This window comes from Stegostoma tigrinum, chromosome 7 (genome assembly GCF_030684315.1).
Source record: "Stegostoma tigrinum isolate sSteTig4 chromosome 7, sSteTig4.hap1, whole genome shotgun sequence".
Classification (NCBI taxonomy): Eukaryota; Metazoa; Chordata; class Chondrichthyes; order Orectolobiformes; family Stegostomatidae; genus Stegostoma; species Stegostoma tigrinum.
This window is the reverse complement of record NC_081360.1, coordinates 36,073,176-36,090,132: the sequence shown is the minus strand read 5'-3', so window position 1 is coordinate 36,090,132 and position 16,957 is coordinate 36,073,176. Positions and strand designations below refer to the sequence as shown.

At 41.7% G+C, this 16,957-nt stretch overlaps 1 protein-coding gene across 3 annotated transcripts in view; it reads left to right on the top strand.

The window, feature by feature from the left end:
- The first annotated feature begins 588 nt into the window (after window positions 1-588).
- The window catches only part of mfsd6b (major facilitator superfamily domain containing 6b), a 61,046-nt gene continuing 44,677 nt past the window's right edge, over window positions 589-16,957 (top strand). Inside the window, exon 1 of one of the 3 annotated variants that reach the window (XM_048534747.2) lies at window positions 589-856. The gene's annotated coding sequence lies outside the window, so the exon portion shown is untranslated. Of the gene's footprint in view, window positions 919-16,957 lie in introns of all 3 variants that reach the window. The other 2 variants (XM_048534746.2, XM_048534748.2) reach the window with 2 other exon arrangements.

Here is a 16,957-nt window from a genome sequence, read left to right as displayed (position 1 = left end):
CTTCCCAATGGGAACATCCTGTATTAAATAAAAATAGAATAGGATGATGATCATTCTCTGCAAGCAGTTCTGAAAATAAGGCACCATTGAAGAAGATAACAGCTGACATATTTTGCCTGTTGGTGCCAAACATGAGATTGTTCATGTCAAATGTTCTAAGTAGTATTAGGCAAATAAGTTCAATAACAAATTTGGGCATTTGTACCAAATTCTGCATACGCAAGATTTGATATTCCCATCCATTGGGGAAACCTTATGTCGGGTTTATGGATTGGATTCATGTATTTTTGTTAGGCCAGACATATTTTCGGATATGTAATGGAGGTCAGTGCATGATTTGAGGTGTTTAGTAAGGATGTACATGTAGTGCAATGTTTTATGTTTGGCTTTGCGCATGAGAAACACTGCTTTGCGGGTTTTTCCTCCTCTCTGCAATTTGACATTGTGATTTGAAATTTATAAATTTCTCCTTTGCATTCAACTATGTTGAGTTGCAGGTAGTGTGTAACTGTCCTGTGCAACAGAGCAAGGGTTGCATTCTGTTCTGTTGCACGGTGTTGAGATTTGCGGTGCATTGTTTTGAACTGCAGTCTGCTTTATCAGCAGCACACTGCGCAGAACGCAGTGCTCCTTTCCTGCCGCTACAGCTCACTGAAATCTCCGGGTTACAGGTGGGCCCTTATGTCAGTTCTGACGTCTCGGTACTCCGGACGCGCCCAAGTTATCCATCACCGACACATTGATAGTAACAAGGAGAAAGGGCGATTCCTGGTTGAAGCGGCCGATTCGCTGCTATGGATGCGTTAAGGTTTGCGTGTTGCTGTCAGATCGTGAACGAGTAGCCTGAAAGTGACGGGTAGGCGCATTTATTCGAATATTACAGGGGGACGGCTCAGCTTCCTTTACCTTTCCCTGAAGGTGAGATGTCTCAGACCTTTCCGTTTGTGTCGGAGGGGGAAGTCCGGGGACTTGGACCAGTTGGCTGAAGATTAGGATGTTTGGGGGCCGGGGGAGGCGGTGAATGTTGGTTGGAATTGTTTTAACTGCAGTGTGTTCAGACGTTGTTAAGAATATGAAAGCCGCAAGCTAATTAAATGTAGTTCGATAACAAACCTGCGCAGAAATTAGAAGCCATAACTTGTTTTAGTTTTGGGAACGGCACTTCTAAAAAAGAGCTTTAATATTTATTCAATTAAAATATACTTTGAGACTTCCGCGACAAAGAACTTAAATTCTTAATTTCTTTTCTCTAATTGGAAACCTTGCTTTTGTTTCCTCGTAAGATCTGCTTTATTCCAGTGCGTTGTTAAAAGTGATAATCGGATCGCGAAATCCTTTGGATGTTTGTAATGGTCCAAACATAGGACCAGGTTTTCATATCCCACAACGGATGCAGGCAGACCAGGAGCAGGTTTGAAATGGGGAGACTCGAGAGGAAACATAACCTCTTTTGACCTTGAACAAAATGTAACGCAGCGGATTTGCCTCGAAATGGACTCGTTTTGAAATACACCCTCAAATTTGGATGTGTTTCAAAAAAAAGACGACATTTTTCCCTCTTGACTATTGTTGAGTTTATGATTAAGCAATACGCCTAAAATGTAAACCTCAATCCGGACTTCCGCAAACGTAAGAGCATTAAGATGAAAGAAAGATAAACAGTTTGCAATGTTTAAGGAAGGGGAGCGTTTAGAGACTGCCGATGATCTCACTTGCTCTTCTTGCAGGTTGAACGCTCAATGTGAAGTACACCGGTTCTAGATTATTTAGCAACTGTTTAGAATTTTAAACAACCGTTCTGCTTGTGGGCATCTCAGCAGGTTTTATACAGTTATTTCATGATTTTGTAGTAAAATTACAGGACTTAAGATTCATGTAATTGGAATATTTTTATAGTTATCCTCAGGAAATGGGTTTCGAATTCGAGGCTAACAGTTATTGCCCATCCCAGTCGCCATCGAAATTGATAAACCCTATTAAATATTAAAACTCTTTTTAAAAAGTGCCATTCCCCAAATAATTGAATTTAGGATGAAAATAATTCAAACCATCTTCATCTGAACTACTCATTTGTATTGGCTTGCGCTGGTCTCCCATGCCTTAGATTTTTGATTGTATGGTTTGATTAATATTGCAAGATTTAGGGCTCTGAACTGAGTGTAGTAGATTAGGAATATGAGCACTTCAAATCTTCTCCATTTAATAACAAGGTGTGGAGCTGGATGAACACAACAGGCCTAGCAGCATCTTAGGAGCAGGAAAGCCTGCTGTATTCATCCAGCTCCACACCTTGATATCTCGGATTCTCCAGCATGTGCAGTTCCTATTATCTCTTCTCCATTTAATGCCTGCATAACTTACATGCAGATCTTCCAAGAGAGCTGGAAGTATACATCAGCTTGCCATTTGCAACATTTAAATGCAGGCTGGGTGATGTAATTTGGACATCACGCAGTTTTGTAAAGGTCATGCCTCCATAACGCTGAGTCATAAACACAACCAAATAAAATGGACATAAAAGCTATATTCGGCAGAGAATTTAACGTGACCTAAGGTATGATTTATGGCTACATTTTCCAAATTTAGTGCATTTTCCCTCATTTTTAGTTCTTCTAAGCACCCAGTTGCAAATGATTAAGCATTTTGGCTTTCTGATTGTTTTAGAGTAGGTGCAATAGGTTGGCTCCTGAAAATACCCTTTATATTTTGGAGGAAAAAGCAGAGCTCAACTGGACAAGGTAACAAACCGCTTAGATTGCAACAGAAGGCAGGCTGTGTTCACTGACAATTACCTTTACACAGACATTTATCAACAGAGTGGAAAACATGATATGTCAGAAGAATTCTGCCTTTCAGGATGTATGAGTTAGCAGGAATGAAACACATCCTGATAGAAACATACAAGATTGTTAGGGGATTTGAAAAGATAGATGAGATAAGGTTCTGTCTCCTTGTGGGAAAGTGTAGGACTGGAGGGCATGATGTAAGAATAACATCACACATTTAAGACAGAGACAAGGATGAATTTGTTCTCTGAGGAAAGTGAATATGTGGCATTCTTTACTGCAGAGGTCTGTTGAGGCTGTATCATTAATTATATTCAAGTTTTGGGTAATCATATTTATAATCAGTAAGGGAATCAAGGGTTAATAAGAAAAGGCAGGAAAGTGGAGTTGAGGATTATTAGATGAGCCATGATCTCATTGAATGGCAGAACAGACTCGATGGGCTGAATGGCCCACTTCTGCTCCTATGCCTTATAGTCTTGTGGATCCAGTTAACGAACAGCACCATTTGCTACAAGGATGCCTGTGGCTAGCATGATCATGATGAGAATTGCAACCATTTATTATTCCTTTGAGACTTCCTGCTTGGCTAATACAATCATGATGTGGATAGTAACAATTTATTATTTCTTTATGACTTCCAGCTCAATCTCTGCTGGTTTTAGACATTTGCGAATAATTTTATAAGGCGAACATAGATAAGTTGTAAATTTTAAACCTTGGATTGATCTTTGTTATTAAGAAATAGAGGACAAAGGGGGATATATGAATTGTGTCACAGATCAGTTAAGATCTAATTCAATGTTGGAAGGCTCAGAGGACTAAATGGCCTACGCCTTTTCCTGTGTTACTGTGGAAGACAATCATTGGTCATTATAAAACAGAATCACTATTCTCTATCATTTCATGAGCACTATCTCTTTCGGTCATCAAACAGGGGATTCAAGTTTCATAAGATGACAAGCAGTGACCAAAGATTCAACTTTCTGTCTTAATATTTCTTTGCAACAGTCACATGTTTTCCCAACCTCCCCCATTTTTATTGTTAAAATAAATTGTTTGCAATTGTGGAAATATACAATAATTCTGGAAACTATTACAAAAATATCACCATTTCATATTGCACCAATTACACATTGCTCAACTAATTGATTAAAATAAATATATATGATGCACAAGTCAGCTAGCATTTCAATGTTGCATGTGCCTTACAAGTTGCAGATACTGAATTGTAAGATTATTCTTAAACTGACACAGTGGTACACAAATAGACAGCTATTTAAACTTCAGAACATTCAGGGTGAAACCGACAGGCACAGAAAAAGAGAAGCTAACATTTGTATATCTCATTCATAAACTCAAGACATTGCACAGGACTTTAAGAGCCAATGAAACACTTTTGAAGTTGAATGAAATGTCACAAAAGGATCTCATTTCTCTTTGGTGAACACAAGAGGAGGTGATAGCAGAGTGTTAGTATCGATAGACTGTCAATCCAAAGACCCAGGCAATGCTCTGGGATCTTGGGTTTGAATCAGTTTGAATTATGATATTCTGAATCTGTTGTTGATTATCAGTAAAACCCATCTGGTTCATTAACGGCCTTTAGAGAAGGAAACTGCCATCTTTACCTGGACTGGTCTATGCGTGACTCGAGACTCACAGCAATGTGGTTGACTCCTAACAACCCACTCAGCAGTTCAGGATAATCAATTGGCATTCCAACCGGAACTCCATCAACAAACACATTGATTTGGAGCCAATCTACCCTCCCCTGAGAAAAAGAACAGGAAATGACATCACCAACGCAGGAAATGACATCACCAACCCAAGGAAACCTAACCAGATAAATAGAAAGCGGGACATAACACCAGCGCTTCGTCGGAGGCTCACTGATGATGTTACCTAGAATGGTGACGGAACGTCTGAAAACTAACCTTCCAGCTCAGCGAGCAAACTCACATCCATTGTGGTTCAGTTTCTGCAACTTGTAGCATTACATTCATTTCAGATTTTATTTATCACACCACAATAGTGGTGGCCTAGCTAGTGATGTCCTCATCGTAGGAATGAATAAAAAGATGCATAAGCATTATTTGAGGAAGAGCAGATCAGATGTCCTGCACAATATTTAGTATTCAACCAATTCTAATTAAATTAATCTCGCCATGGTGCCAAATTGACTGCTTAATTTGCTTACAAGAGCAGCTGTAGCTTAAAACATTTAATTGACTCTGCCCTGGCACATAAGTGATCATGAAAAGTGCTTTATATGTGCAACATTTGTCATTTGAATAGAGTTATGTAGTAGATATTGTGGAACATTTCTGAACTTCATTAAATAATCAAGCACTTAGATGTATACCGCCCAAAGTCAATTGCTAAGAACTCAAACATATAAAAATACCCTTGAAGGATGAAGAGATAACATGCAGTCTCCATTTGACAGCTGGTAACCAGAGGTGTATATTTCACAGTAAGATAGCCTGAGACTCATTTGTTATCTATTGTGGTGTGATAAATAAAATCTGAAATGAATGTAATGCTACAAGTTGCAGAAACTGAACCACAATGGATGTGAGTTTGCTCGCTGAGCTGGAAGGTTAGTTTTCAGACGTTCCGTCACCATTCTAGGTAACATCATCAGTGAGCCTCCGACGAAGCGCTGGTGTTATGTCCCGCTTTCTATTTATCTGGTTAGGTTTCCTTGGGTTGGTGATGTCATTTCCTGCGTTGGTGATGTCATTTCCTGTTCTTTTTCTCAGGGGAGGGTAGATTGGCTCCAAATCAATGTGTTTGTTGATGGAGTTCCGGTTGGAATGCCATGCTTCTGGGAATTCTCGTGCGTGTCTCTGTTTGGCTTGTCCTAGGATGGATGTGTTGTCCCAATCAAAGTGGTGTCCTTCCTTATCTGTATGTAAGGATACGAGTGATAGTGGGTCATGTCGTTTTGTGGCTAGTTGATGTTCATGTATCCTGGTGGCTAGCTTTCTGCCAGTTTGTCCAATGTAGTGTTTGTCACAGTTCTTGCAAAGTATTTTGTAGATGACGTTCGAACATCATCTACAAAATACCTTGCAGGAACTGTGACAAACACTACATTGGACAAACAGGCAGAAAGCTAGCCACCAGGATACATGAACATCAACTAGCCACAAAACGACATGACCCACTATCACTCGTATCCTTACATACAGATGAGGAAGGACACCACTTTGATTGGGACAACACATCCATCCTAGGACAAGCCAAACAGAGACACGCACGAGAATTCCTAAAAGCATGGCATTCCAACTGGAACTCCATCAACAAACACATTGATTTGGAGCCAATCTACCCTCCCCTGAGAAAAAGAACAGGAAATGACATCACCAACACAGGAAATGACATCACCAACCCAAGGAAACCTAACCAGATAAATAGAAAGCGGGACATAACACCAGCGCTTCGTCGGAGGCTCGCTGATGATGTTACCTAGAATGGTGACGAAACGTCTGAAAACTAACCTTCCAGCTAAGCGAGCAAACTCACATCGAGAACCTCAACCTGAGCTACAAATCTTCTCAAAACTCACTGAACTACCATATTACCCATGATGACTTCTGTGAAGTGTTGGAATGGTGGGGCTATATTTCCACTCGTGCCAAGTTACAAAAGCATTTAAAACAGTGTTGCTATAATCCTTGGTGATGTCGAAGACCCAAGCAGCCGTGGTGCTGATATGAGGATTTAGAAGTTGAAAGTTTTCTGATCCCAAGTAATGGCTGATTGGTATCCCGGTATTGTGTACACAGTCTATTCTATCTGAATATCACACTTAAACATTTTCCTGCTACCAGTGATGTGGAAGTATGCAGAAGATTGTTTCCTAAGTTTTAAATGACAACACAAAATGCTTTGGTTTTGACTTGGCTCATAGTTTCTGCTTATATTTTCAGATTTCTAAAGATGAAAAGATTATAAAATTTTGTTTGATTCAGTGCTAATGTTTTCTGTCATACATAACAAATGTAATGCTGAGTCCATGTCATAGTCATTTCGCATGATGCTTTCACAGTACAGTGAATGAAATAAGAAAACAGCTGGCAAAATTGCAGAGCTTGTTAGACCAGTTTTAAGTGTCATGATGATTCATTGACCTATGGACAAGCTATCTGTGGCACCTGTTGTTCACTCCATTGTACCCTGTGAAATGCTTTGCACACAAGTGTTGTGTACATGCATTCAGAAATTTAAAACAACAGTTCAAATTGTGATGGAGAAGAAATAATTCTAGGTTTGTGATGATATCAACCAAGGAATATCATGTATAAGATAATAAAATGTGAGGCTGGATGAACACAGCAGGCCAAGCAGCATCTCAGGAGCACAAAAGCTGATGTTTCGGGCCTAGACCCTTCATCAGAGAGGGGGATGGGGTGAGGGTTCTGGAATAAATAGGGAGAGAGGGGGAGGCGGACCGAAGATGGAGAGAAAAGAAGATAGGTGGAGAGAGTATAGGTCGGGAGGTAGGGAGGGGATAGGTTAGTCCAGGGAAGACGGACAGGTCAAGGAGGTGGATTGAGGTTAGTAGGTAGATGGGGGTGCGGCTTGGGGTGGGAGGAAGGGATGGGTGAGAGGAAGAACAGGTTAGGGAGGCAGAGACAGGTTGGACTGGTTTTGGGATGCAGTGGGTGGGGGGGAAGAGCTGGGCTGGTTGTGTGATGCAGTGGGGGGAGGGGATGAACTGGGTTGGTTTAGGGATGCGGTGGGGGAAGGGGAGATTTTGAAACTGGTGAAGTCAACATTGTGTTATGTGATTACAAGTTGAATGTAATTGGGATTTTTAATAAAACGACAGTTCTGGGTTCCATGCTATCTTTTGCAGCTTTACTTGCAGAATGAGTTAAGGCTGAGAGTGACGAGAATTTTGTCATAAGCAGAAATATTTGTTTTGAGATTCTTAGATGGAAATATGGGCCAAATTTAGCAGTCAGCAATGAAGTGGCAGCTTTTGATTCTAACCTTGTAGAAAATTTTCCATGAAGGTTCAGCAATTTCTGTAGAATGGAGTTCTCCTTTCCCACCATCAGTTTAAATAACCAAGGAAAGTGGATCTCCAGGCGTCTGAAAATAGTGATGTCATCCACTGGGTAAAGCCAATCATATTGAATTATTCTCATAGACCACAAACCGTGAAGCAACATGCACTGATTATCCTTCACTTCTGAATCCTTCTACAGAGAGCAAAATGAAAAATTAACACATCTGCATGCAATTAAGTTAGAAATGGAAATATTAAGAACAAACACGGAAGAAGCATTTATTATTTAAAAATGAGTGAACTTGTTTTATCACAATGGAAAATATTGACATTCCACTAATATAAAATTTGTTTTTAGGCCTTTGAGGTAGTTGTAATAATTATACATCAAACCCACCACAAAAAATGCAGCTGTTGCATACTAAACCTGGTGCAGCATTTTCAAGAGTTTTAGCACAAGACTAGTAGCATAAAAGGGCAAGCTCTTATCAATTCAGTAACTTCTAATACATTAGTTTGTGGGCATTTCAACTGTGTACCAAATGAAGAATCGTAGAACCACTGACAGCATATGGATGTCAGCATTTAACTGTACATATGTGAACTCCAGATGTTGTTGTCAGTTTCAAAGGTGTAATGATAACAAATGCTGCCAATTTTATCATCATTACCTGCCATTTGGTAACAGGATCAGGTTTATTTAGATGGTTTCTAAAGTTAGAGGAGCATTATGATCTAGTGCTAAAACTGAAGAGTGGTATGTAACAATTTATTGAGCATCATTCACTACACAGCATTCTTAATTCAACAGAAAAAGAATCGTTCAAAATACTTTTGTGAAAATGCAAAATCAAAATTAAGTTAGTTAAAACATGGAAGTAGTTCACTGTCTCGTTTTAATATTGTAAATTAAACTTGCTTTAATTTCAAATTTGATAATTATGTCAAGTAGAATGTTAATGATCTTTGTACTTTTGCTATTATCTGTAACTATAGATGCTGGATTTAGCTTGTGTGTAGCAGTTTGGCACTGTGCATTTTTCTGGTTTTTAGTGTGACAGAACAAGGTAAAGACATGCAGCATACTTATTAGCAAACAATTTTGCACAATATAGATTTTCTTGTGTTTGACTGTGCTAACTCATTCACAGAAGGGAACTGCAATACAAAATTTAATTCTTAAAATCTTGTAAACTGTTATCAACTCTAAAGTGAACAAAAGGTGTTAGAAGAAAAGATAAATTGTAAATCTCATCCAAATGAGTCATCACCTTGGTGACATTTGTCTACACTTCACCGTTTTTACACCCACAAATATTAAATTGCTTAGCAACTATTTGAATAGTCCAAAACCCTTCCACTTATGTAACAACATTCCTTTAGCTATCAGAATACAGCAGCATTGTAGAGTGCTTCATCTAATGGCACATTAAAATGGCTGAATCGCTAAGTCTCATCATATGCTAGAGTTACTCTGTGAGGTGAACTCAGCTGAACAATATTCAGGAAGTTAGATTTTTATTTTGAAAAATTGTGAGGAAACATAACATTAAAAATATAATGCATATTGACTTTGCAGCAGAAATGGTGGATAACAATTCCAGGAATCCCTGCTTATTTTTCGCACCTTAGCTCATGAGCGGCAGCCAGTGTTTTATTTCTATCATGAGATATGGGCATTGTTGGTGAAGACAGGGTGTTTATTGCCCATCCTGAACTGGCCTTTACAGAGGTGGTGGTAAGCTGCTTGCTTGACCTACTGTAGCCAATCTGGCGTAGGTGCAACTACTATGCTGTGATGAAGGAAGTTCCAGAATTTTGATTCAACAATGCCAAATGAACAATGATGTAGTTCAGAGATAGTAGGAACTGCAGATGCTGGAGAATCTGAGATAACAACGTGTAGAGCTGGATGAACACAGCAGGCCAAGGAGCATCAGAGGAGCAGGAAAGCTGACTTTTCAGGCCTAGACCCTTCTTCAGAAAAGATGATGTGGGACTTAGAGGTGGTGGTGCGCACATTTACTGCCCTAGTTCCTTCTGATGGCAGAGTTTGGAAGGTGTTGGTGAAGGATCTTTGATGAGTGGCAGTGCTGCCACTGTGTCTTGGTGGTGGAGGAAGTTTTCGTAGAATCCCTGCAGTGTGAAAACAGGCCATTCGGTCCATTGAGTCCACACTGACCCTCTAAAGAGCATCTCCCTACCCTCTAACCCTGCATTTTCAATGGTTATTCCACTGAACCTGCACATCTTTAGACCACGGGAGGAAACTGGAGCACCTGAGGAAACCTCCATAGGGAGACACAAGGAGAATGTGCAAACCCCACACAGTCAACCAAGGGTGAAATCGAACCTAGGTCCTTGGTGCTATGAGGCAGCAGTACTAACCAGTGAACCGTTGTGCTGCCCTGTGAATGTTCAAGGTGGAGAGTTGATCAAGTTTCTTTGACTTTGGCTTCTTAAGTGTTATTGGTGCCACCTTTTATCCAGGCAAGCAGAACATTTTATCACATTGCTAACTTCTGCCTTGGATATAGTGGAATGGTTTTGGGGAGCAAGGAAGTGAGTTACTTGCCTCAGAAATGCCAGCCTTTGAACTGTTGTAATGGAGTCATAGAGTCAGATCCTCCAGTCCAACTTGTCCATGCTGACTAGATTTCCCAAACTAAACTAGTCCTATTTGTCTGTGTTTGGCCCATTTCCCTCTAAAGCTTTCCTATTCATGCACCAGTCCACATTTCTTGTCATCACAGTATTTACATGGCTGGTCCAGTTCAGTTTCTGGTCTGTGATAATTCCCAAGATGTTGAAAGTATCACAGGTGGATTAAAAGCCAATGTTAGTATTGTTGTTCTGAGACCCTGGGTGAGGTTCCCCAATTTGTCATGATACCAGATCGGATATCATAAATCATTAAAAGCTTTTGGGTGAAGAGGGATGAACTGGCTTCTCTTCTTTTTCCACTCACTCCTCTGGTTATAACTAAGCTAACTTAAAAACTGATCTCTTTCCTTGTGAATATCTTTTCCAAAGACCTAAACAAACTGTTGCATTGGAAGGAGCCAATTTAATAAGGTTTCCTTGAATTAACAAAGAGTGAGTTTATTTGTTTCTAAATGTGAGAACAGTTTGTAACCCAAGACACATGCACACAGAATAGAAATAAAAGGATAGTCCAAATTTGTAAAAGTCTGAAAAAGATACATGGATCTGTCCTTTGAATTTCTTGTGAAAAGCAGCTGGTTGACCTTGCGATTGTTACATTGGAGGTTACTGGGAGCATTGAAATTGGTAGTTGAACAGTTGATTTCATGATCCTTAGTTTCACAGATTGGTTTGGCTTCTGTTATTTTGATTCCTTTCAACAGTGATTGAATTCCAGTATGAGAGAGAGTCCTGTTGTTATCTTAATTCCTTTCGTGTGGCTGGTGGCTAGCTGACTTCTGGCACTCAGAGTAAGAGAGAGTCTTTGTTGGGCTTTTTGAAAGTGTTCTTAAAATATCGTTAAATACTTTTGTACAACAGATAAGCATTGCCATGACCAGGGCCTTAACCCCAAAGTACTATGGGCCTTTTAAACTTGTAATTCCGAAAATGTGATCTTTATAGAAGATTGATACAGCCAAAAAATCAGGAGAGAGAGAGACACACACATGGAATGTCACACTTATGGATGCAAAGGGGACTTCAAATAACAGACATCCAAAGGGAGAAAAGAAGTGAGTCAAAGATAATGGGAACTGCAGATGCTGGAGAATCCAATATAACAAAGTGTGGAGCTGGATGAACACACCAGGCCAAGCAGCATCTTAGGAGCAGGAAGGCTGATGTTTCAGCCTAGACCCGTCATCAGAAATGGGGGAGAGGAAGAGGGTTCTGAAGTAAATAGGGAGAGACGGGGAGGCGGATCGAAGATGGGTAGAGGAGAAGATAGGTGGAGAGGAGACAGACATGTTCAGTGGGACAGAGACCCCCTGAGGTTTGCCCGGAGGGTGGAGGGTAACTTTTTCAGGTTATACATCCATAGAAGAGACTTCGCAGTGGGGTTAAAATTGTATCAGAGATAACTGCAGTTCCTATTACCTCTGATACAATTTTAACCCCACTGTGAAGTCTCTTCTATGGATGTATAACCTGAAAAAGTTACCCTCCACCCTCCGGACAAACTTCAGGGGATCTCTGTCCCACTGAACATGTCTGTCTCCTCTCCACCTATCTTCTCCTCTATCCATCTTCGAACTGCCTCCCCGTCTCTCCCTATTTATTTCAGGACCTTCTTCCCCTCCCCCATTTCTGATGAAGGGTCTCGGCCCGAAACGTCAGCTTTCCTGCTCCTAAGATGCTGCTTGGCCTGCTGTGTTCATCCAGCTCCACACCTTGTTATCTAAGTATTGAGTCAAAACAGACTGAACTCTGATCTCTTGTGACTACAGCAATAACCAGAGGCTGACAACTTGCTGCTCAACAACAAGCTGTTGATTACATCTCCAACTGCACACACAATTTGTATTAGAGATAGTAGGAACTGTAGATGCTGGAGAATCTGCGATAACAAAGGGTCTAGGCCCGAAACATCAGCTTTCCTGCTCCTCTAATGCTGCGTGGCCTGCTGTGTTCGTCCAGCTCTACACTTTGTTATCTTACAATTTGAATATTTCTTTTTAAGGAACACACAAGGATAGAGCTTAAAATGATGGTTTCAACTCTACTAGAGTGTGCCGGGGACCGAATATTCTTTTGTCCAGGGTTTCAAACATTAGTTCTTCAACTATTATGTTAATTGCACATTATCACCTTGTCTTGCAAGTAAAGACCCACTCACTCTCAGATTTAAAAGTCAGCTAGCTAGCAGTCAAACAAAAGAACGTTAGATAACAAAATCTCCCCTCCCCCAACTGCGTCCCAAAATCAGCCCAGCTTGTCCCCGACTTTCTCTGATGAAGGGTCTAGGCCTGAAACATCAGCTTTTGTGCTCCTGAGATGCTGCTTGGCCTGCTGTGTTCATCCAGCTCCACACTTTGTTATCTTGGATTCTCCAGCGTCTGCAGTTCCCATTATCCCAGCTTGTCCCCGCCTCCCTAACCTGTCCTTCCTCCCGCCTATCCCCTCCTCCCACCTCAAGCCCCACCCCCATCTCTGACCTACCAGCCTTATCCACCCCACCTTTGACCTGCCCGTCCTCCCTGGACTGACCTATCTCCTCCCTGCCTCCGCACCTACACACACCTTTACTGGCTCCATCCCCGCCTCTTTGCCCTGTCTGTCTCCTCTCCACCTATCCCCTCCTGTATCTATCTTTGATCTGCCTCTCCCTCTCTCCCTGTTTATTTCAGAAATCCCTTCCCTCCCCCATTTCTGAAGAAGGGTGTGGACCCAAAACATCAGCTTTCCCGCTCCCCTGATGCTGCTTGGCCTGCTGTGCTCATCCAGCTGTACACCTTGTTATCTTAGATAACAAACAGACTCTCTCTCACCCCTGTGTGATAGCCCTGACAAGGTTCATGGGGAATCACTAATTAAACTCCTTGTGGAGCTTGCTGAGTTTGAGTTCCCTTAGCAACAAGCTGCAAGCTGGATCACTCGCAGAGTGCTGATCTGAGTCAGAAGGCCTGAGCTCAAGTCACACCTAGGCCAGAGGTGTGTAATTACATCTCTAAATAGATTGATTTAAGAGAATCTATAAAACAGACCCAGAGGGCTCTTGTGGCACAGTGGTATTGTTCCTACCTTTGTGCCAAGAAAGCCAGGTTCAAGTCACACATGCTCCAGAGATGTATAAAATATCCCTGAGGTGGATTAAAAATATGAATAAAACAGACCCAGAGAGAGCTTGTGTGGTGCAGTGGTAGTATTCCTAATTCTGAACCAGGAGGCGCAAGTTCAGGTCCCACCTGCTACACAGGTGTGTAATAACATCTCTGTGCAGATTGATTACAAAATATCCACATAACAGACCCAGGGATTAGTAAAAGAAGGGTCTAGGCCCGAAGCGTCAGCTTTTGTGCTCCTGGGGTGCTGCTTGGCCTGCTGTGTTCATCCAGCCTCACATTTTATTATCCAGGGATTAGTAAACATCTCTTCTGTGAAGACTATCAAAGAGCCATTGCAGAGGCTTTGTTCATGATGGCATGTCTGTTCAAACAGCCACCTCTTTGGAAGATTCCTGCCACTTTTCCTTTTTGAAGTTTTCTCCCTTGTTTTGACCCTTCTCAGTACAGGCCCCTTTTTTTTGGATAACGCCTGGGATCTCTAGAGAGCTATCACTGATGTTCCTTACCGGAACCGTACGTCTATCTAATAATTTTCGGCTCCGGGCTGTGTCAAGCCTGTGTACGCCACGAGTAGTCGCTCTGTTTTGGTGTTCAACAAGTTGAAGATAGATAAGTCCCCCGGACCTGATGGGATTTACCCGAGGATTCTATGGGAAGCGAGGGACGACATTGCAGGGCCTTTGGCGATGATCTTTTCCACCTCACTGTCCATGGCTATAGTGCCAGAAGAATGGACAAGGGAATCGTCATTCCCCTGTTCAAAAAAGGGAACAGGGATAAACCCGGAAATTACAGACCAGTTAGTCTTCCGTCAGTGATGGGCAAATTATTGGAAAGGGCTCTGAGAGATAGGATTTATGTTCACTTGGAAAAGCACAGTTTGATTCGTGATAGCCGGCATGGATTTGTGAGGGGTAGATCATGTCTCACAAACCTTATTAATTTCTTTGAAGAGGCGACCAAACATGGATGAAGATAGAGAAGTGGATGTGGTATACATGGATTTAAGTAAAAACCAAAAGAACTGTGGATGCTGTAAATCTGGAACAAAAACAAAGTTGCTGGAAAAGCTCAGCAGGTCTGGCAGCATCTGTGGAGGAGAAAACAGAGTTAATGTTTTGGGTCCGGTGACCATTCCTCAGAACCGATTTAAGTAAGATGTTTGATAACGTTCCCCATAGTAGGCTCATGCGAAAGGTAAGGAGGCATGGGACAGGGGGAAATGTGGCAGATTGGGTTCAGAATTGGCTGGCCCTTAGAAGACAAAGAGTGGTAGTGGACAGAAAATATCCAACATGGTGCTCAGTTATGAGTGATATGAAAACACAAGGATCTGTTTGGGTCCTCTTCTATTTGTGATTATTGTAAATGATTTGGATGAGGAGGTGGAAGGGTGGATGAGCAAGTTCGCAGATGATATGAAGGTGGGTCACGTTGTGGACAGTGCAGAGGGCTGTTCTAGGCTACAAAGGGACTTTGACAGGATGCAGAGCTGGGCTGAGAAGTGGCAGATGGAGTTTAACCCTGAAAAGTGTGAGGTGATTCATTTTGGAAGGACAAACTTGAAAGCAGAATACAGGGTTAATGGAAAGATTCTTGGCAGTGTGGAGGAGCAGAGGGATCTTGGGGTTCATGTTCGCAGCTCCCTGAGAGCTGCCATCCTGGTGGATAGAGTTGTTAAGAAGGTGTATGGTGTGTTAGCTTTCATTAATAGAGGGATCGAGTTCAAGACCTGTGAAGTTGTGCTCCAGCTGTACAAAAGCCTGGTTTGGCCACATCTGGTGTATTGTCCGGTTCTGTTCACCTCATTACAGGAAAGATGTGGAAGCATTGGAAAAGGTGCGGAGGAGATTTACCAGGATGTTGCCTGGAATGGATGAAGGTCTTATGAGGAAAGGTTGAGAGAGCTAGGGCTTTTCTCTTTAGAACGATGAAGGATAAGAGGTGACTTGTCAGGGTATACAAAATGATCAGAGGTATAGATAGAGTAGAAAGCCAGAGACTTTTTCCTCGAGTGGAGGTAGCTATTACAATGAGCCGTAGTTTTAAAGTGAGTGGAGGTAGATATAGGGGAGATGTCAGAGGTAGGTTCTTTACTCAGAGTGGTAGGGGCGTGGAATGCATTGCTGGAGAGGGTAGTGGAGTCGGCCTCATTAGGGGCATTTAAGCAGCTATTAGATAGGCAAATGGATGAGAGTATAAGGTAGCGGTGGAGGTTAGATAGACTTTAGGTTTTGGGTAAAAGTTCGGCACAATATCGTGGGCCGAAGGGCCTGTACTGTGCTGTACTGTTCTATGTTCTGTGTTCTAAATGATGTTCCTTTCCAGTCATGCTTCCTGAATTATTACACCCTGAATGCTGGAATTCAATCACATTGGAAAAGTATCTGAATTGAAGATTTTTAACCAATCTGTGAAATGAAGGATCATAACATTGATTGCTCAATTATCAACATCAACTGTGCTGATCATCTCCAATGTAATGCCCACAAGGTCATTTATCTTGTTTTCAGGAATAATTCAAATATCACATGACTGAACATAGCCATGTTCTTCCACAAGTTTTGAAGAAGTCAAAGTGAGTTGGACAATCAGTGACTCATGAACTTCCTGATGGGACAGGAATGCCAATTATTGTGTTATAAACTGCCACAGAGAGCATTTGTCACACAAAAACCCCAATATAAAAGAATTGAAACTTATCCTTGTCTGATATTAGTGAATTTCTGCAGAAAACTCTGGCGTTGTGTGTAAACAGTTGTTTATCTGCAATGCAAGTGTCAGTCTCAATGGTAAATGAACCCCCATTCCTCAGAAGGACATTTATTGACGTAACTCCCACAATGCTGAACGCAACTACCTTTTAACCATCCACTTTTGTCAGAGAAGTCAGTTAAGGGGTCATGCTGATTCATGCAACACCTGCTGATGATTTCAAAATCTCTGATACTGGGCTATAAAGGAAAAGTCGAGATAACAAAGTGTGGAGCTGGATGAACACAACAGGCCAAGCAGCATCTTAGGAGCAGAAAAGATGATGTTTCAGGCCTAGACCCTTCATCAGAATCTCTGATATCAAGGAAAAGTCTCCAGCTAGTGAAAAGCAGGCAACAGCCTTTATTTGAGATAATAGAAACTGCAGATGCTGGAGAATCCAAGATAACAAGGTGTGGAAATGGATGAACACAGCAGGCCAAGCAGCATCACAGGAGCAGAAAGGCTGATGTTTCGGGCCTAGACCCTTCTTCAGAAATGGGGGAGGGGAAGAGGGTTCTGAAATAAATAGGGAAAGATGGGGAGGCGGATTGAAGATGGATAGAGGAAAGGATAGGTGGAGAGGAGACAGACAGGGCAAAGAGGCGGGGATGGAGCCAGTA